This window comes from Ornithodoros turicata, chromosome 2 (genome assembly GCF_037126465.1).
Source record: "Ornithodoros turicata isolate Travis chromosome 2, ASM3712646v1, whole genome shotgun sequence".
Lineage (NCBI taxonomy): Eukaryota > Metazoa > Arthropoda > Arachnida > Ixodida > Argasidae > Ornithodoros > Ornithodoros turicata.
In genome coordinates, this window is record NC_088202.1 from 25,210,933 (window position 1) to 25,232,272 (window position 21,340).

At 44.9% G+C, this 21,340-nt stretch overlaps 1 protein-coding gene across 1 annotated transcript in view; it reads left to right on the plus strand.

Annotated features, from left to right (window-relative positions):
- Positions 1-6,069, plus strand: part of LOC135385246 (uncharacterized) — a 76,904-nt gene extending 70,835 nt beyond the window's left edge. Inside the window, exon 13 of the mRNA XM_064614450.1 lies at positions 934-6,069. The gene's annotated coding sequence lies outside the window, so the exon portion shown is untranslated. The remainder of the gene's footprint in view (positions 1-933) is intronic.
- Positions 6,070-21,340: the final 15,271 nt, after the last annotated feature.

Genomic DNA, 21,340 nt, shown 5'->3' on the forward strand with positions numbered 1-21,340 from the left:
TAGAGGCTACAGACATGCTGTTTTCACATCTATCATCTCTGGGCCAGCGGACGTTCTTGGCCATATGTTGGTCGACCGTCAAATAAGTAATTACCTAAAAATCGTAAATCAACTTTTTAATTATAAAAGCTACGAAGTTGTCCAAATGAGAGCATCTGCTCCTTTCGGTGACCTGATATCGTAGCCGTTTCAAGAAGAAAAATCCGTTTGGTAGATCGTCAGCAAAAAATTCGTGGAGGAACATATGTTTTTCTTAATTCTTTATTCGTTGCGCATCTTCAGTGACCCGTCTTTCCTATGCTCCCAGTGTGAGAGGGTGAAAGAGCACACTGTCGCCTCTTGCGTCCTTGAAAGAGAAAGAGAAAGAGATTAACAGAAAATGCAACACAAGATACGGGCAGTTCCGATAGCATCACCCGATACATGCGTGTTTGTTTTGTTTCCGCATGTTAAAGTTGATCTTCGACGCATGAGGCTCCATCACCATCGCACATTGGGGGTGATGGAGAGATGCGTCTCCGAAGATGCGCAATGAAGAACATAAAGAAAAAAATGGTGTTTCTTCACGAATTTTTTGCGGACGATCTACCGAACGGATTTTTGTTCTGAAAACGGCTACGATATCAGGTCACTGAAAGGAACATATATTCTAATTTGGACAACTTCGTAGCTTTTATAATTAAAAAGTTAATTATCAATTTTTACGTAATTAGTCATTTGACGGTCGAGCAACATTTGGCCAAGAACGTCCGCCCACCCAGAGATGATAGAAGTGAAGACAGCATGTCTAGAAGCCCCTATAGCTTCTTTGTGAAAAATCTGTATCACCTAAAAAAAGACACCCGATATATATAGGTATAAGAGGCCTCCATTCTTTCAAATTCTCACTGCCTGTGTCAGACAGTTCCTACATGTTTATTGCATTCCTTTCAGGTGACGATTTAGAGAATATGGAAGTACCTGCTTCAACCATCAAATATTTTGACAAGACCTACTCAATGACATGTGGGAAGTCATTGAGAACAATTATTATAGAAGAACGCGGAAGGATCATGATTCGAGCCTCGCATCGTCGTGCCTTCATCTCGATAAGAAGAACCTGATTGTGGGAGAGAGGCTAAACATATTTCGATGAGCACCTTGGGAGATGTATAGGGGTCAAGCAATCTCTGAACTCAGTTCTCACTTTGGCCGTCGTTGTAGACTTGTCTCTCAGGGAGTCTTCGTTGCCGCAAGTTTTGTTCTTTTGTTTTCATTGATAATCGTATCGTAGAATGGATTCCCGTAGAATGGACCATACAGCTCACTAATGATTTCATTTAAAATTACTGTCAGAAATACTCGAAAATAAAAGAACAATACAGTGATTTAGGAAACATTTCTTTCGCTGTCTTACGGAAACAAAACAGCCAGTACAATATGATTCGTAAAAAAGACCACTCTGCTCTTCCATTCCTAGAAATATGGATTTGCTACACATTTAATGCACAGCACTCAGAATCCAACACTGAAGCTTTCTAAGAATAATATGTAAAAGCTTTCGCGTGGTGGACAACGCTTCATCAGCTACAAGAGAAATAGTACGCCCACGCAAGTATTCGTATAGTATTCGCGATTCCAATGAACTACAGGTGGCGCCCCCGAACATCCAAGATGGCGGACGAAAGGAGGTCCCTCGCGCGGAGCGAGCGTAGTGAATGCGGTGTCGGCCGGATTGTGTCCATCTCTTTCTGCTTTTAATAGTCACAAATTCACATGTTTCATGAAAACGGAATTAATTTTGTCTGCTGGTCATTTCATACTGTGCTGTTCAACACAGAGTAGGCAAAATGTTTCCGTCGTCGGAGTTCGTTTACATCCGTCGTGCGTAGAGCGAACAAAAGAGGCAATAAAGCAAACCAGAGATTAGTTGCTAGAAGAGTGACATAGCACGTTTTTTTTTGATTGCGTGTTAGCACCGCGAAGCAACTGTGGCTATGAGCGGCGTACAGATGTGGACAGACGGAGAGAGGACAGCAGGAAGGAGTGGGGGACAGGGGGATTAGTATGCGTCCTGGGCCGACTTCAGGGGGAACTGTGCCGACATTCGTCTGGAAAGTTTTCGGAAAACCCAGGGAAAACCTCAGACAGCACAGCCGGCGGTAGGATTCGAACCCACCACCTCCCAGTCTACAGACATAGCATGTGTTTTGGAATGTGGATTAGTAACCTGCAAGGGGGGGGGGGGAGGGCAATACAATGTTTCTCCTCCTCAAGGTTTCTCCTCCGGTAGTCTCTAGTATTTACATGTGATTGTCGCAGGGGAACAACACCTCCGTTGGAAGTGTATAGTGTCTCTATGAATTATATACTTTTTGTCTAAACTTTGTGAAGTAATCATAAAAAATTGTAATCCACAAGTTAACGTTCACATGGGCATATGCTACGGCCCAAGAGAACACTTCTTTCTTTGGAGTGGCGATGACAAAACGACTCATATGAGGTGCTCATATGACGTTAGCTCTGACCCTGATGTTTTCAGAACTCTGTGACTGTATGCCAAAAGCATACGTGAACAACACTTATAATGAAAACCCTTGGCATACACGAGTATATCTGACCCCTTGTATTGACTTAACACCATACATGTGTAACTATTTAACGTGTCATATGCTGCGTGGCAAGCATCCGAGTGGTGCAAGAGATGCTTTGGCAAAGTGAGGTATTCGTTTTCTACACTCATCTTGGTATTTACATACAACTTGGTGCGGTATTTTTATCTTTGCCACTCGTTCGTTGATACGTGTGCGGCACCAGATCGAAGCTTGCTCTCCTAGAGAACATCCATAGTGGATGCTTGCCTACGCCGCATTAGTACGGTGATATTGTTTACTTTGCCTGATATCTGAAAATGTATACATGTCAACACGACAAAGAAATGCAGGTTCCTCGTTCTGTGTTATTAAGATTAATATGAAGATAAAATCGTGGTGACAGAGTTGATCAGGAAATTGGTAGGATGCGTTGATACATGTGACTTCTGTTCCGTTCTTCTTGATTAGAAAACTATATTAAAAGAAAGCATGGGCCATTTCCAACATACTGAGAATAAATTAGTAGTGCACAATTCTTCTTTTGGATTTCGATGCATTCTTTGTTGCCAGCATTCTGTCTATACGCAAGAGAAACCTGTACCGCCGTACAGCTTCCCTGTCCAGACGAGCACTCGGGCCTCCGCTCGCAGCTTTTCGAAATCTCCGCCATGTGGCCACTGCTTCGCTGGAATCGCGTATGCAGTTTAAAATATGGCACGTGGGCACAAATCGGAAAACGGGTGATACACACTGAAAGAATACAGTGCCGAAAAATGCAATTCGTACCCCCCTTTTCTGATTTTATTTTGTGTCCATGTGCCACATTAAAAACTGTATACATAGTTGTATGAGCGTACTATTGCTTTGTGCCTCATGAAGCGTGGTCCGCTACGCGAAAGCTTGTCGGGTTGACGCTGATATAAACCGGTTAAAACAAAAACGTTCACAAATAAATACCTTGAAAATCCAACTTCCAAAATAAACTTTCAAAAATAAATCGTGTACATGTCCACGGGCGTCCAAATAAACTCGACAAAATACACGTTTGAAATAGACCTTTTGAAATCTACGCTCTCTCATTGGGGAACAGCGGCAACGTTCGCGTCGGAAAAAAAAGTACGGTCTTTGATCTTCGTACAGAGCATTCATCTGCGAAAGATTTTGCTATTCGGAAGTGGGTTGTCCGCGAATCCTTCATGACTGTGCTGCGTATATTTCTTTTGCTTTATCTTGTTTTTGCAGGAAATGCCGTTGTGTGGTGGCGTCGTCCGGTTCATGTTTATGCATGTTCAATAATAGTTATCAACTCCATGTCTGGGTATAATTCGCAGCGCAGCGTCTTCCTTTATCATGTGGCGTGTGTGTCTGTGTTTCGGTGACATGAACAATTTATCCGCTGCACTGTTACTCTGCAAGTCTCTTGGCGACGTACTTCGTACATTCGGGTTTCCCTTGCGCGAAATGGTTGCCAGTCGCTACGATCTACATTCTGAATGAATTGCCCAGTTCACAAATGAACGCAAGAACATACGTGTATGACCACCATGGTTATGACTGTATTCATACGCGTCGTCCTCAGCACTTTCAAACTCGAAACTTTGATTTCCTCAGCTGTTATTGGAAGAAACATGCTTAATTACGCTACAAGTATGAATACGAAACGTTAATATAACGAGTTTCTTTGACGAGCTGATAGTTTCGTTCATAAGCTGACGTACAGCTGAGAATAAGCCTAACTATGATTTATTTTGACGCTGTGGATTTTCAACAGTGTGGGTTCTTAGCTGATTTATTTCACCTGATGGATTTTGACGCGTAGAATTTTAAGCTTGAATTTTGCAATGTTTGGATTCTACGCGTTTATTTCAGCATGCATCCAGCTTGTCAGTGTTGGATTTTTTTTTAGTGTTGTGCATTTAATCTCGAACTTGACCGTTAGTATAAACTTCAGTTTGGTGTTGTCCGTGTCATATATTCAGTCATTTGTTATAACTGCGCCGGACTTGTTATGTGTTAAGGGATCAATGTTTTAAGCACCTTACGAGATTAGGTTGACGCATTAATGTCAGAGAAGCCCTTCCTCCTTCCTCCCTCCGCATCCGTCCGCGGCGTCGCCAGTTGCAACGGATGAACCGTGCTCTTCCCTAAGAGATACGGTCGACAGTGTTCTTTAGAGAGAGAGAGAGAGAGAGAGAATAAAAAGAATAATGTTGGATTGGCGAACGGAACTAGCTTCTGATACTTGTAGTCTGGAGAAATATACTCCATGAGAAACAATAAATTAGAGAGCTGACCAAAGGTCGCGCAAATCGGGACAGACAAAACCAGAATAGAGAAGTACCAACAAGTTAGTAAAGCTAACAAGTAGTAATGCAGGACGTCAAATAAAAATAATAATATAGATAAAAGTAACGAAATACAAATAACTAGAAAGCAAATATGAGGGCTTCATCTCGAGAGTAGAAAGCTGGTACGGTACTTGCGGTGGCAACAGGTCGACAGTTTACGGGTTCTCTCGTGCCTCTATAGCGTTCTCCTCACACACAGTATTTCATTTCTGAGTTTTCGATATAGGAATTCTTTTTGTGAGAAGCAGCCTTAGACAAGCACATTGCATGATGAAGACCATGGAAAAACACGTCCTGAATCTCGCAGATCATCGTATGTCGCGTTTCCGGGAAGGCTATCAAGTATCACTTGTTAACTATTTTATGTTCACTTATTCACTATCAAGTATCACTATTTCACACTCTCCAGCTTAATTCACTATTAGGGTGCGTCACATTTCGGTTCACAATTACCAGAAACAATCTTCCCATGACTCTCTGCCGTGACAGATGCACAGAGGATTATACAGGGTGTTCAAAATTAAGCTTTACACTAGCACTTTATAAATAGGCGAAGAAAAGAAAACTGGTGATATTTTTCTGTTCCTTGAGTAAGAAACAGGTGCTACATAATTAGCAGTACCTGTTTCTTACACAAGTAGCGTAAAGTTATCATCCGGTCTCCTGTCATCGCTGTGTTTGCGTAGCGCTCGTGAAAGCTTAATTTTGAACAGCCTGAATAGATAATATATTGTTTAGATGATTATATGCTGGAGTTGGTCCTTGTTGTACAGTCGTTTTATTCATTATTCAAGGCACAGGTAGTGTGCTGTTTCGCTTGCATGAGACGTGCGTCGACACCATGTGCCTCTACAAATATACAGTTTACCAAAGGGTGTACTGCCGAAGCCTGTTTGTTGTCGCATGCGATGGTGCTTCTGTGATTTATTGATTATTGCTCTGTCCGAATATATTGCTCTCTATACATATTGCTATATTGTATATTGCTCCGAATTATTGCTCTAGGATGTGGTTCACGCTTTGGACTGCAATAAACAATACAGAGAGTCAGGTGATTTGAATGTGGCTGATGTAGGATTGGGATGGTAAATGTCCGAAGTGCGGTGTCAAGTCCGAAGTGCGTACGAATAAAAGAGGTCGTTATTTGCTCTGTTTCTGTTGAGTTTTTATTCTATATGGAATCATTGTATTGCAGACAATGATGGCAGCTTCTAGAATGGAAGCGGTCGAGATGTTTCTGTGGGAACCGCTGTCCATTACGGATCACAAACAGGAAGGTGAACCAACTAGCGATGCCCAGTCAAGTTGGTCTCTTGTTCAGAGAATAACATAGGGCAGCAAACGGAAACATATGCACAGTCCAACTGAGGATGGCTTAGGATGACAGAAATTGCAAAGGATGAAGCATCAAAAATGAAAGATTCAAAACCTCTCGCAAAACCTCGCAAAAGCGCCGTCTGCTACACTTTTAATGGGATGCGAGCTTTCGTGCGGAGTCCGCACTTCATCAGGTTTACAGGAGTATACATACAGTGGATGTACATATATAGGCGAAACAGAAAAAAGGGAAACTATTGACCTTGTAGCCCCCTCACCGTCTTTTTCTTTCATTTTGTTTCTGTTTCCACTATATATGTGTATCCACTGTGTGTACACTCTTGTAAACATGATAATATGTGAACTCCACACGTAAGCGATTAAAAGTTTTGAATCTTTCTTTATTTATTTACAAATACTACAAGCTCTTGGGATTTAAGTAGGAGTGAGCTGCATAAAGAGTACATAGGGAAATAAACGCACATGTGTAATGTGTACACCACATCAAGAAAGCAAATGACCCTGAATCCCCACAGGAAATTGATCAACGTTTGTCGCCCTTGATGTAAGCAAAAGGAGTGCATTCCAGTCATGTATTGTACGTGGAAAGAAAGATACATTTATTAGCGAGTGAGGTTCTTTGAAGATACTGACATGAAAGTGTCTCGTAGAACCAGGCGAATAGGTTCTTCATAAATCTGTCAGCCAATCCATATACAGCATTAAGAATTTAATAGGAAGATATTAGTCTTACAATCTTAAAATTTACGCTGAAAACTATATATCCAAGGTAGCTTTATGCTAAAGCTCATGTATGGAATTCTGTTACCGTAGGCATTATATGTATACATACCTCAATGGCTGGTTCTGAACCCTGCTTAATTTACCAAAGTGGGATGCAAAATACGAGCACGCAGTACACACATAGTCCAGTGCAGGCCTCATCAGTGATTTATAAAAGGAAATTTGTGTACCTGTTTAAATGCCTTAAATTTCTTTTCAGACACCGACGTTCTTTTTTTTGTCAGCTTTACTTTGATATAAGTAGTATATTTTAAGACTGAATAATAACCGTACTGTACAACGACCACTTTTTTCTAATCCAAGATGGCCGATTCTAATCCAGTTCTAAGCCAAAATCCAGATCTAAGCCAACACAATCCACTTGTAATCCAACACAAGCCAAATCTAAAGCCATCTGATTGGCCGCCATTAGCCCCGCCCACTTCACGTTCATTGGACCACGCCAAGCCCCACTGATCATTGATTGGTCAATCGTAGCTCTGCTCCTTTATGCTAATTAGTTGGCTTGGCTCCGCCCACTTCACGTTGATTGGCGCACACCGAGCCTACTGATCGTTGATTGGTTGATCGTAGCTCCACCGCTTTATGCTAATTTGTTGGCTCCGCTCACTTCACGTTCATTCGACCATGCTAAGCCCGCTGATCGTTGATTGGTTCACCGTAGCTCCGCCCCTTTTTGTTAATTACTTAGCTCCGCCCACTTCACACTGATTTGGTGCACGCCAACCTCGCTATGCTAATTAACCGGCTCTGCTGATTGGTCCTACTCTCCAGGCGCTCCGCCTTCACCAGCGCGACGGCAGCCCCGCTGCAGCTTTATCTCAGACGGACAGGGAAAAAAAATACCTTTCAACGTTTATTGAGTACATGTTTGAGGAAAAACATGGCTATCTTGGAAAGGTTGATTCCTTTGATGCTGGGCATGGTTGCGCTGAAGCGCCGGATCATTTTGACGTCTCCGGGACAGCGACTGAGAAAAATCATTGATAAGAAAAATCGTCTTGATTGGTTCATCATAGCGCTGCCCATTTATGCTAATTACTTGGCTCCGCCCACTTTAAGGTGATCGGCGCACGCTGAGCCTCTATACTAACTAGCCAGCTCCGCTGATTGGTCCGCGCTAAGCCTACTCACCCCCAATTGCTCCTCTTCTCCACAGACTTCTAAGCCCCACCTGATTGGCCCACGCTAAGCCCGCCATAATGGCTAGCGGGTGGCCTACCGAACATAGCCTTCACCGGCGCCCGCCAGATGGTGCGCGGATCGCTCGGCGGCGGCTTCAGATGGTCCTAACCCAATTGGGTGTCTGAATCTCAGATAGCTCTACGAGATCGAACAGACAGGGAAAAATACCTTTCAACGTTTATTGAGTACATGTTTGAGGAAAAGCATGGCGGTCTTGGAGAGGTTGATTCCTTTGATGCTGGGCGTGGTTCCACGGAAGTGACGGATCATGTAGACGTCTCCGGGACAGCGGCTGAGAAAAATTTCGTCCTCCGTGAGTTGACACTTCCATGTGCACTGGATATCTTTGTAGCTGTCGCTCACGTCCAACGAGTGAAGGCACGTACGCAGCGATGCGGTAGCGTTCCTGTCCAGGTTAATACCGGATCGCATAGGTACCACGTGCCTCCCTCATGGCCAAGATGTCGCCCGGGCATTCGGGCGCGTACCTGTGCTTATCCTTCTCCAGCTTGATGCTCGCAGTACAGTTGCCAGCGTCCAGCGCCAGCGCGCACGAGACGAGCGAGAAGAGAACGAGGTACCACATCCTTCCAGTGACGCAGTCCAAATGAGGCTACTCCTTCTCATCCACTGCATTATCTGTGCGGCGGGGGAAAGAACGCCAGGTGAAATCTCGCTATCAACGTCATCCACTCGAGCTTGCCATATTCGCAGCTTCCGTACGGGTAGGAGTCCACGTCATTGTAGAGGTATCGTTTGCCGTCGTATAGCCATCAGACTTCTTTTCAGATTTCTGATGGTGTACATGCACTGTTTTTTTCCCACTATTGACACCTGTTCGTGCGATACGCTAGCGTGCTTGAATAGGGTATCGCGGTACGTATTATGGAGGAGGAGTTTGCGCACAATGTTCTTTTTGACCCCTTTAGCTCTTGCAATTAGTTTTCCCCCGGCTAATTTGAGAGAATACATTTTGGCTTTCAAGCATATTACATCCTCGATGGGTATGCTACCCGTTTCACTTTTGAACGCACCAAGTCTACCTAGATTCCTCTCGCTGCACAGTGGATGATCACGATCGAAGGAAGACAAGTCTAAGACAAGTCACGTAACTGATCTTCGTAATCCTTGCAGAATAGGCCGAGGATCAAAGAATCCGTGTCAAAGTAGCAGGTAATCACCGGACAAGTGAGCTTACTCAACAGGGTTTCATAGTAGAGCGAGTACATGGTTAGCTTACTCAGTTCTAAAATTGTGAAGCCAATCCGCAGGGGGAAATCGCACCGCAGTTTTCTCTTGCGCATTTCGTACATGACACAATCGGGGGACAAAATTTCCATTCGCACGCATTCCGCCTGACTCCCGAGGCGACTCGCCGTTTCCTCATCCAAGGCTACTTGAATGTCCCGCATATTAAATTTATTTAGGAACGTACGCCCAAAGACCGCATTATTTGAGATTTTATATAATTTTTTCTCGAACGTCGTGCTCGAGGCGACGCGTCCGGCAACATTGTTCTCGATGTAGGGACGCAGGAATGGTGCCTGACGAAATTTTAGAATTCGGTGAATTTTCGTCACCCGCATGCCCAATCTATAATAGAGCGCGAGCAGCCCGTAATGAACGACGTACTCGACCTTTTCCTTGCACGTGAGCAGCAGCTTTTTGCTGTTCGCCGGCTGATACATCAATTCATCGAGGAGCCCCCGCTGAAATGGTGAGAGCCATTCCTTCGGGACGACCGCCTTCTCGGGAGCCAGGGGAGGTACCGCGTCAGCGCGTGGATAGATTTTGGATACTCCAAGTCGCACACGTACACGTATCCCACGTCCGAATCCGTGGGGTGACGCATAAAATCCACGGAGCTAAAATCCTCGACCCACTCGAAATCGCCGACGGGGAGGTGCTTTATCACACTGAATCCATAAAGATTGTTGCTATCTATGTACGATATGTACACCTCCTCTTTATCCGGATCGTAGCCACTGCACAGCGGGTTGTTAGCCCGTAAATGACGCCTGCTCGCCTGACAGAGTTCGCCTCTAACACCCGATTCGATGGTTCGGTACATGTCCTCGTCGATGATCAATTCAAATTTTGCCCGCGTGAAATTTAGAGCGCATTGCCACGAATGGGATGCCAGAGGAACGCAATGAAGCAATTCCAATCCGCGCGCGTCGTAGCACAGGCGCTGGAAGTGCTGCATTACGTCGGCGCGTAGTCTGCCGCCTACCGGGTGATCTCCATCGATGCCGACGATTCCAAAACCGAGACCGAGCGCACGTGCGACGGTAGCTTAAACACGTAGTGATCTTTCTCTTAAGTCCACTCTATCCCATATTAGGGGAATATTTTATTCAATAGCGTGTCCGTGTCTTCGAACGTGAGCTGTTTTGCTTGCCACTTCTCCGTTGATAGCGTTATCAGGCTATCCGGTGCTTGGTTCACGTTCAGGAAGCTGTTTGGAATGGAAAATCCCTTTAGACCGACGACGTACGAATCATCGAGGTGTAGCAGCTTATCTAACGCGATGGTGAAGTCATTCAGTGTGTTGGACGGGTGCAGGTCCATGCTGGCGTTCGAGAGCAGATACACATAAAATTCATTTTCTGACATCACTGGTGGGCACCCAAGAATTGTGATCTTTGGCGTATCCGAACCAATGAACCAAGTAGTGCAATACCCCGTTAATTTTCTTGTTTCTAATCACCCCGGATATGAGTCGCTTATGGTATGAGGAAAGATGGTGGACGGGCTGCAGCTCGTGCTCGTAGAATGATCCTAGTATTTCTTTTCCCGTCAAATCTTTCACGTACACTACGGGTGGATCGCTCTTTCTCGTTCGCGACACCTCGAACACTTCGCCCGTACACCTTTGATCGTAGCCTTTGGCGAACACACCGCGATCTAACGCGAGCCTCACCTGGCCCCCTGCTTTATACTTGTTCTCGCGCGGGGTCGTCTTGCGATTCAATCTGTTGAACACAGCTACTTCATTTCCGGCGTTCACGTTTTTCGGCTTTTCGCCCGTGACGGAGTGTACCAAGTCATTATAGTCGGCCACTATCTTCGGCAGCGCGTTGATATAATTAAACTTTCACGTACTAGTGAAATGCCTGGCTATTCTTTCTCTAATTGTTCTCTGCACGCGTTCACAGGAGGCCGCCTTCATTCCGCTTTGCGTGCTATAGTGATTTAGTAGCGATTGAAAATACTGACGAACGGGGGAACCCCAAAATTCGCTTCCGCGATCCGTGAGGAGATTCTTCGGAATTCCATGACGGAAAACTCGTTGGAAAGCTTTCTTTACATCCTGCGGGCGCTTTGTGCGAATGGGGACCATGTACAGGTCCCTCGATAGCGTATCTATGACCGTTAAGATGTACCTGAAGCCCTTGTTAAATTTCTTATATTTATGCATATCCAGAAGGTCAGCCTGATATAAATCCCTCACGTGAGTTGCGATGATGCAGTGCCGCTTAATTTTTTCTTCACTGGCTTGTGAAGGGTGTAAGCATCTTATTTTTTCAGCTGTTCCACGGCTTCTGCGCGCGTGAGCTTGTGATAACGTCGGTACTGATCGAGTCCACCTAGCCCTTTCTCCTTGATCTTTCTATAGGGCCCCATATTTGCTCCAGCGAGCAATGCGGTGCATTTTCAGAGTGCTTATAATTTTCGATACTTTTTTGTACCAACTGGGTTTCTTCATGAGCGCGCTACGACGTGCTAAGTAGCTCACAAGGGCCACAATGTTTGAGCGATTGATTCGCTTCCTTCTATATACTAGTACATTACCCGCCTGCCAGGTGAAAACTTTCTTCAATTCTTTTAGCACAGATTTCGCGCGTGCTTTATCAACGCCGGAGGGTAGAGGATTAAAATCGAATTGATTGGGTTCCAGTTCAGGAGCCGAATGGACAGGTTCCAGAGGAGGAGGAGGAGGAGGGGGAGGAGGATGATAGTGAGCGTGCTTCAGCAAGTAATACAGGACTTCCAATATTTTGCCCACCTTTACATCGTCCGCATCGTTAGATTTCAGAACTTCACCTATTTCTATTCTATGAGCCATGACCGATGGCTTTGGATATCGTTCGCCACGAGACTTGATAACCCTGAGAGGAGCAGTGGAAGTATGGGAATGAGACCACCTCGTTGTTGCCTAATATATTTCTTCAACTGCCGGGGGCACTTATGAAGTGACTTGTAAGCGAGGAAGCGTGGGATTTTTTTGTGTTTCTTCAAGTTTTTACGAATTTCCTTCGAAAGTGGGATATTTCCACGTAGAATGTTCAGACAGATTTCCGAAAGGATTCGAATGTCGTCGCAGCTGAGCTCTTTAAGTAACTCTGCGTGGTGCGTCGGTTTGCTGGTGGCAAATACTTTGAGAAGCATGAGATGTCTTCTAAGATCGACCGTCATTTCGCGGGCGTAAACAGGAACTGCAGGTCGCGCGGTAAAATACCCGTTCGCAGGCTACGAGAGGGAGGTGTATGCGAGTGAAGATCCGCAACTAAATAACCGTGCGCCTTCACCGTCGCCTGGTTATATGCGTCGAGAAAATAGGGGAGCCCCTGATTCCCGAATACTTGACGTCCAAAGGTTTAGATCTGTTATACGGACCAAGCATTCCGGAACAATATGATATAACTGGCGTTCAGCGATATCGTTCGAAAAGCGACGTTGTGATAGAATAAGGCTTGTGCGATCAGGATCACAGACGCATTCTTATGGTGGCTACCACGCACAAACAGCGGCTCTACCTCCGATAAAACTCCTTTTTCCGTGATTGATCTCATCCCAATCTGCGGGTATCCTGTCCATAAACTCCACACCGTCCAAATCCTTTTCCCAGCCGGCTGCATACTTTCATACGTAGAGTATCTTCTGCGGTGGAATGCTGAATAACTTGGGGTGTCTCATTATATTCTGCGTGAGCACCGCCTTCCCACACATGGACGCACCGTAGATGAGAATTCGAGCGGGATGCTTGAACTGCATACGCATCGTGGAATAACTTGAGAAGACTGTGTAGCGAGGTGTGATGCATCTTTATTTTCATCCATAGCTCCTAGCGCGATTGATGATCGTCTCCAGGACTCTTATTTCTTCCTGACATAGTTCCTGAAGCTCGCGCAGTGATTGCTCCCTGTAGCCTCATAAGGTACTCATAAGGTACTCGTAAGAGGTGTGATGCATCTTTATTTTCATCCATAGCTCCTAGCGCGATTGATGATCGTCTCCAGGACTCTTATTTCTTCCTGACATAGTTCCTGAAGCTCGCGCAGTGATTGCTCCCTGTAAGCCTCATAAGGTACTCATAAGGTACTCGTAAGGTACACATCCAAGATGTCATGTATGATGTCCCGCATCTTGTTTGCGGTAAAATGGGAGCGCAATATGTGGCAGCACATCTCGACGAAGTTCTCTCGCTCTTGTGACGCCTCAAAGTGGAACAGTGCGGAGTTGATCCACCTGAGTCGCGCCATCTGGTGGCACGAGGTAAGTTTGGACGTATGAGATTGGACCAACTTAGGAGCGACAAATTCAGGTTAGCTAATCACTGTTCGGTAACCTTTTTTGCGGACCAATCAGGGCCAGCCATCGGTAGGCTTAGAATGGACCAATCGGTGTGAAGTGGGCCGGAGCCAGTAGATAGGTAAGTTTGAACATCCGAGATAAAGCCGCAGCAGGGCTACCGTCGCGCTGGTGAAGGCGGAGCGCCTGGAGAGTAGGACCAATCAGCGGAGCCGGTTAATTAGCATAGCGGGGTCGGCGTGCACCAATCAGCGTGAAGTGGGCGGACTCAAGTAATTAACATAAAAGGGGTGGAGCTATGATCAACCAATCAACGACCAGTAGGCTCGCTGTACTCCAATCAACGTGAAGTGGGCGGAGCCAAGCCAACTAATTAGCATGAAGGAGCAGAGCTACGATTGACCAATCAATGATCAGTGGAGCTTGGTGTGGACCAATCAACGTGAAGTGAGCGGGGCTAATGGCGGCCAGTCAGATGGCTTTGGATTTGGCTTGTGTTGTATTACAAGTGGATTGTGTTGGCTTAGAACTGGATTCTGTTGGCTTAGAGCTGGATTTTGGCTTAGAATTGGATTAGAATCGGCCATCTTGGATTAGAAAAAGTGGTCGTTGTACAGTACGGTTATTATTCAGTCTTAAACTATACTACTGATATAATTCATACGTGAGTCCCACAGTAAGTCTGATTTAATTATAAGCCCCAAATACGTCACCTCCCCAACTCTCTTGAAAGTTACATCATGAAGTTCAGAAGTAGATCTGAAATGTTTCTTCTTATGTGTTACTGTCATCGTCGCAGACGTGTCTGGATTAATTGACATTTGCCGGTCACTGCACAATTATTTCTAAATGCATGTGAGAGGAAAAGATGATCTTCAAAGGAACGAGCCCTGCAATATAAGATGCTCTCGTTGGCATATAATCGAATAGTTACAGATGAATCCGTAACTGCTTCTTCTATTATTAATGAAAATCAGTAGCTGTTCCAGCACCAGTCCCTGTGGTACTCCAGAGGATACTTCGGACTCTACTGAATTAAAGCCGTTATAGCACACAAATTGTTTTCGCATCCATACATAATCAGGCAACCAATCAACTACGACTTCGTTGTTGAAAATAACCCTGATCTTTTGTATAAGTTTCCTATGCGGAACTTTATCGAAAACGGAGTGGAAATCCAAAAATACTGCATTTCTTTGGGTGTTATTATTAATTGGTTGTTCAAAGTCGTCTAGTGCATCGGTTAGTTGTGCGAGTACGGACAAGCCATTGCGAAACCCATGCTCGAAAATAGATACGGTAATTTGGTTTTCTAGAAACTGAAGAAGATGAGTATTACAACAATACATGTTCGAGAAGGTTACATGAAATGCACAATAATGAGATCGGCCTGCAATTTTCGAAGAAATGGGGACTTCGGTTTGTTGTGTCGGACACACTTTCACGATTGTTGCATTCGGATGGTAGAAACCCAATACGCGAACTAAATTGATAAATAATCCGCGTGTATTTAGCTGTCCAAACTGCATATCGTCTTAAGAACGTCCTAGGGATCTCGTCTGCTCCCAGATTCTTTCTCCTATCCAGATTCAATAACATGTTTATTACCCCTTCCCTTTGGACCGTAATATTTTCCAATTCAATCACAAATTAGAAAGAAAAATTATCAGTGCACCCATTGTCACATATATGAGAGGCTGAAAATAAGGGTTAAATTCCCCACCAACGACACCGGAATCCTCAACAACTGTATGAGACACGACCGCACAATGCTTTTACTACTGCGAGATACGTGTCTCCAGAACTTATGCGGACCGGATAAAAAAATATATAGAAAAACTGCAGCATTCTAACATTAAAGAATTCGAATTTCAGCCTTACCTTTTTATTTTTTTTAAACGTCACGTTAGCGTTTCAGTAAGCGAGCTCACCGTACCGACACAAGTGCCGACGTTATAGTGACACTTGAAGACGTCTTTTCAAATATGTAACATCTCGTGTTATCCAATGATTTATGTTATTTATTTATTTACGCCTAATAGGAACGAGTTTGGCAATGCATTCCATAACCGTGCTTTGTAACAGTACCACAGTTCATCAACCGAACAGGGCAGATTTTGCGCTGAGCTTTCGAATTCGTCAAATTTAGTGCCTTACAGATCGAGGACGCCCGTGTCATCTGCATTAGCAAAATTACAAGCTTTATTTACTTACTTTATTTGACGCGTAAGCAGTGCCTCTTCATGGGAAGGGTGACATCTGCTCCCTCTTCAACAGTGCTGTTTTCCCCAATAGAGGCAGCCTTTTGTGGAAGGGAGCATTCCTGCACGTAAAGGAAGCTCTAGCAATTAGTGTTCTCGGAACGCAGTGTTCGGGGCTCATGTGCTTTGGTTTGGCATACGTGACTGGCCCAAACTGTGACATGGCGCGGGAAAGGTTATATAAACCATGGGTGACATCGATAAAGAGAGGAGAGTAGGACAGTCGGGCAGTCAGTCGTAGGAGTTGTCGAGGGTCGGAACCAGCGAAGGGTCATCGATATGTGAGCCAGGGCGGGAGCCCGGACGTATGCCAAGAGGGAGATAGACGAGGGCGCTACCTTGATGCCTGGAACTCACCTTCGCCCCGAGGGTTCGTCCCCGAAGTCTCCTTCCACCAGCGCTGCGTTCGGGCACCGAACTTACGACCTAGAGGCCCAGCTGGCGGCGACTGATGGGAACGAGGATGCACCCGACGACGACGTGGTGAGGGAAGGGACGGACCGACGAAGGCGGTGGCCGAGCTCCTGGGACGAAGCCTCCAAGTGGGAGAGCAAGCCTGCCGCCAAGTCGCCGTCTTCGCTATTGTCTGACCCGGCCGTGGACCAAGAACAGACGCCAGAGCGGATGAATATCGACAGTAGCACAACCGAAAGCCACAGTATGGAAAGCCGGCCGCGTAGGTCACTACCGAAGTCGTCTTCAGAGCTGCCAAGCCATCGTCCATGGCATGGTGAAGATGTGGTGCCGTCGGGGTGCGCAAAGTCAGGGTCAGTCGTATTTCCCGCAAATTATGTCTTCCGCATTTGCATTTTTCGTGCGAGCTTTCGACGCCGATCGTTTAAAGTGGACAGTGTCATAGATTTGAGTAGCGTTCGCTTTATCGCATGTCTGCTATTGTCGCGGTTTGTGTTATGGATAATTTAAAGTGAATAATACGCGATTCTTTGCGTTCATATTAAATCATGTTAGTTATTGTGAACGAAATCTGTCGTTGTTATCCGTTCTCACCTCTGCGGGTGCCCACGTTGGGTGCATCCCCTTTTCTTTGTTGATTTTGTGCTCCGCTCATTCGGCTACGACGGACATCAGAAACGCTTCACCATACATGTCACTATTTTCTGTGGTCATAGCCTCGCAATAAATTTTTGGGATATTGAAAAAAAAGAAAAACAGCAAGGATTTCTTTCATGATATACATGGTAATGTGGGGCAAGGTAAGACAGAAATTTGCAATTGCATGTTAAGGTTTTATATTTCGTGTTTAAAAAAAAATATTTAGCCGTAGAAACATCCTCAGGGGTCTAGAGCTTTCGACCTGTAAAAGCAAAAAATGACGTAGCCGGTGTACAGTAAACACAGAAAAATAAATTCAAAAATAAATGCAGATTGTCTCAAGTTGCCCCAACCCCCTGGGCAAGATGAGACATCGCGTGGGGCAAGATGAGACACGCTGTCGTAATGAACGATGCAAATTAGTTTTTGCAATCCAAGAAGGCAAAGCCCAATCCTTGGCCCGTGCGCTGCTACTCAACCCCCTTGCAATAAATCGACACAGAACCGGTGCTATTTTGCTTCACCGTCCTTCTCAAATAAGGCACCGCCAGTCTGATGCGCTTTTGCGTGCGCTTCTGCTTTGCTGCAAATACCCTACGAAACAGGCAAACTTTGGTGGAGAAGCCTAGGTAACATGCAAAAAAGAAATTCAGTTAAGTCGAGTTGATAAGGAAAGAACAAATGGAGAAATAAGCACACATCACGAAAGCTGGCTACTCCAGATCACTTAGGAAAACACAATTGGCTATCTACAATAAAATCAATCAGTAACAAAGACAGTCAGTCAGTCACTCACACAGACTGTCCACACACGCTGTCCACCCACGCAGTCCACCCGCACTGTCAGTCACGCTGTGTCCACCAACTTGGAGTCTGCGCAAAATCGCAGAAACGCCTGCATGGCGTAAAACTGATGGTCGGGTGTCCAAGGGCGCAGAACCTTAACAACATCAAATGGTCTGCCATCCAGACGAGCTAAGAAGTTTATAGAGATTGTCTGTGCTGCTGATGCCGTGGAGAGGATAATAAGATATATGTTCAGTGTCCTCAACAGTCCCACAGGTGCCACAGTTAGGTGAGTCCTCCTTTCCAAGCTTGTGAAGAAGAAATGTCGGAGCAACAAGCATAAATCCATCTAACAGTTGACTTATCCGTTTCTGAATTACATTAAATTTAAATTGCATTAAATTTCAATTAAACTAACTTGTCGCGTCTTGCCCCGTACATGTCATCGGATGCATTATTTTTTTTTGTTCAAAACTGGATAACCAAGGGTGCCCATATTTTCCATATATATATAGATGAATGAATAAAGAAATAGAATGTGAGCTTAAACTGACAAAGTACGTCTGCGAGTACAGAAAATCACGCCTTTTTGGCAGGGCGTTACATTCCAGGCAGGAGAAACCGTTTCTTATTTTTTCTTCTTCTTCTTCTCTGTAACGCATAAACCAATCCGGACAATTTCTCCGTGCAATTAAGTGGACGTGCAGAGCCACCAATGGGTAAAGTTTCAAGAACACGGAGCAACGCGTATCTGAGGCAGGCGGCATCGAGTCCACAATGTTGCATCTTGCCCTGCCTTACCCTACCACCGCAAAATTAATTTCAAATCGTCGAAAAAATCGGGAGTGGATTTTGGGGGAGAATAGGCAACGCATATTTTGTATGCTTGATTATCCATTTTAATGCTGCATATAAAAATTTCGCCCCTAGGGTGTTTATATATTACGATGATCGGCAAATTGGATCTATAAACTATAGCCATACCTTCACCACTTCCGCTCCCATCTCTACACTTTATTTGGCACCTAGATGGTATGACACCTCAGAATCAACAATTTCACTATTAGCCAGATTTCCATGACGAAGTTGAAATGTAGTGAATGTAGCACGACGAAGGCTTCAAAGTTCGCGACTTTATTTACAAGACTCCTTACATTGATATTAGCTATTTTGAGCTCTCTGCTCGAGCACTAGGAGAACATCGCCAGGACGTACTGTTCGCGAAATTACGTATAATTTTATTCAGCATTGCATCCCAATGGTATTGCACATTGTCAACAAAGTGCTTGTCGTAACGAAGCTGGACACTTTTGCCATTATTACGTTCCCCAATTAAACTCTCCAGCAATCTCTTTCTAACATACGGAGTATTTTGAGAAAAGTCTTTACAGATAGCTACCCAGTTCGCTTTAGCTTTTTAGCCGATGTCAATATCGAGAGTTTTTGCAAATAATCGAAAGCCAGCAGTATTACAGGGGCCCTACTCGACCTCGATTAGTTTACGTCACAAGCTGTACGGTGAGGCTGCCACGAAATACTCCGCCCTTTGATCCCGCCCATTTTAGTGGCAATTTATCCCTAGTTTTCCTCCGCAGCCTCTCGGCACTAATCTAGGACCGTGACCCGACGTCATTTTTGACGTAACAATAACGTAAAATATTAGTGTCAAAGCTTAAAAGTAATGTGGCGAAAGAGGGTCGATTACTTTGAGCGGCAACAGGTTTCGTGATGAGTCCGAATGTGCATTTTCGTTTATTTTGTTGTATAAGGCCTGTATGTGCTCGTACACAACCAAAAATTCATATCTTTCTTCGTTTTTGTTTAATAATGATAGAAAGCACCACTGCACAACGCGCTTCACCGTGTAACACATGTTGAATTCCAATGGCAGATTCGGAGCGCCTCCGGAGCAAGTTTCGTTGCTCCGCCGAGAGCAAGTCTGTTCGATTGGCAGATTGGGAACAATTCTAGAGTCCTCCAGTGGGAGCTTCGGAGCGGCATTCGAGCCAAGGTCGCTCCACGGAGCAACCCAGACTGCTCCGCCAAAATAGGCAGATTCAACCGGAACTCTATGTGACGTGTCACTTGTCGCTTGGGCTTCCTATTTCCTGTCTCTGCTTCGCCAACATGGCCGCCTCGCAACGCGTCTTCGCCGTGACTAGTCTTTCGCGTCGTACGTTGGCGATTTTGTTTCATGAAGGAAGCAAGAAGTCAGACATTACAATGGCAACGTTAGGAGATTAGAAGGACGTTGATGTTGCAAAACATGGCGTTATAATGGAACATGAGTACCTTCTTCTTCTTCCTCCGTCTCTGGCCGCCATCCACCAAGGGAGATTGGCCAGGGCTAAACTCCAAGTTGGGCGCATGTGTTCCAGTCGCAGATTCGGATCACTTGCTCTACGCCAGATCAAGCCACTCCACTGCCGAGTCTGCCACTTGCTCCGACTCTGCCATTGGAATTCAACAATAGTTTCTCTGCGCGGATCACTCCCTCGTATGCGTAAAGGTGGAGCGCTTTTCGAAGCGTCGTACAATGAATGTTCTTGCAGTATAGCGGTGTGCACACATCGATCAAAATTCACTGTTTGTTGAGTACAACGCACATTTGCGGTACCATTACCACCCCCACAGCTCACGAGAAAAATAAAAAAAGACATATTGAAATGCGACTTCCATAACATCATTTCGCATATCGAGCACACCAACACACAGAAAAGTTCAAAAAAAAAAAAAAAAAAAGCTCAAGCTCATGATTTCAAGCAGGAACCGAGTTCTTATAAACGCGTTCTCGGCTCGCGCCACACCATCATTTCGATACTTTGCATGATCCTTTGTGGGTTTATCTGATATCTGTATTCTATGAGACAACTACACATTAAATTCAAAAACACCCTTTTGGGTATAAACAGCTTATAGCTTTTTGTCCTATGGCTGGCACCCTTTTTTACACCGTATAAACAGTAGCACCCTCTTAAGAAAGGTGTATTGCGCAAACACACCTTTACAAAGGTTTTTTTTTAACATAAAACACCCTTTTTCATGCCGTTCTGACACTCTTTCAAATGGGTGTTTTCCATGTTTTACACATTCTAAAAAGGTGTAATTGAATGCTGGAGCGCTTCCCTGTGGCTGCATATACAAGGGGTCTTTGTTTAGCCGCAACAGAGCGCTTCACAAAGAGAGCGATAAAACAAAAATTAACGCTGCTTTTCTGCTACTTAAGTAAGAAACAGGTGCCACATAATTAGTAGCACCTGTTTCTTACTCAAGAAGCAGAAAAGCAGCGCTCATTTTTCTTTTATCGCTCTCTTTGTGAAGCGCTTCGTTGCGGCTAAACAAAGACACCCTGCATACATTCAAATGCAGTTCTACTGCAGCTCCTTGCCACAGATGAAGGTATAATACTCACCCTGCACTTTCATTCGAACAATGTCACTTCACACGTCATCATAAGGCTATAGTAGTGAAAAATGGG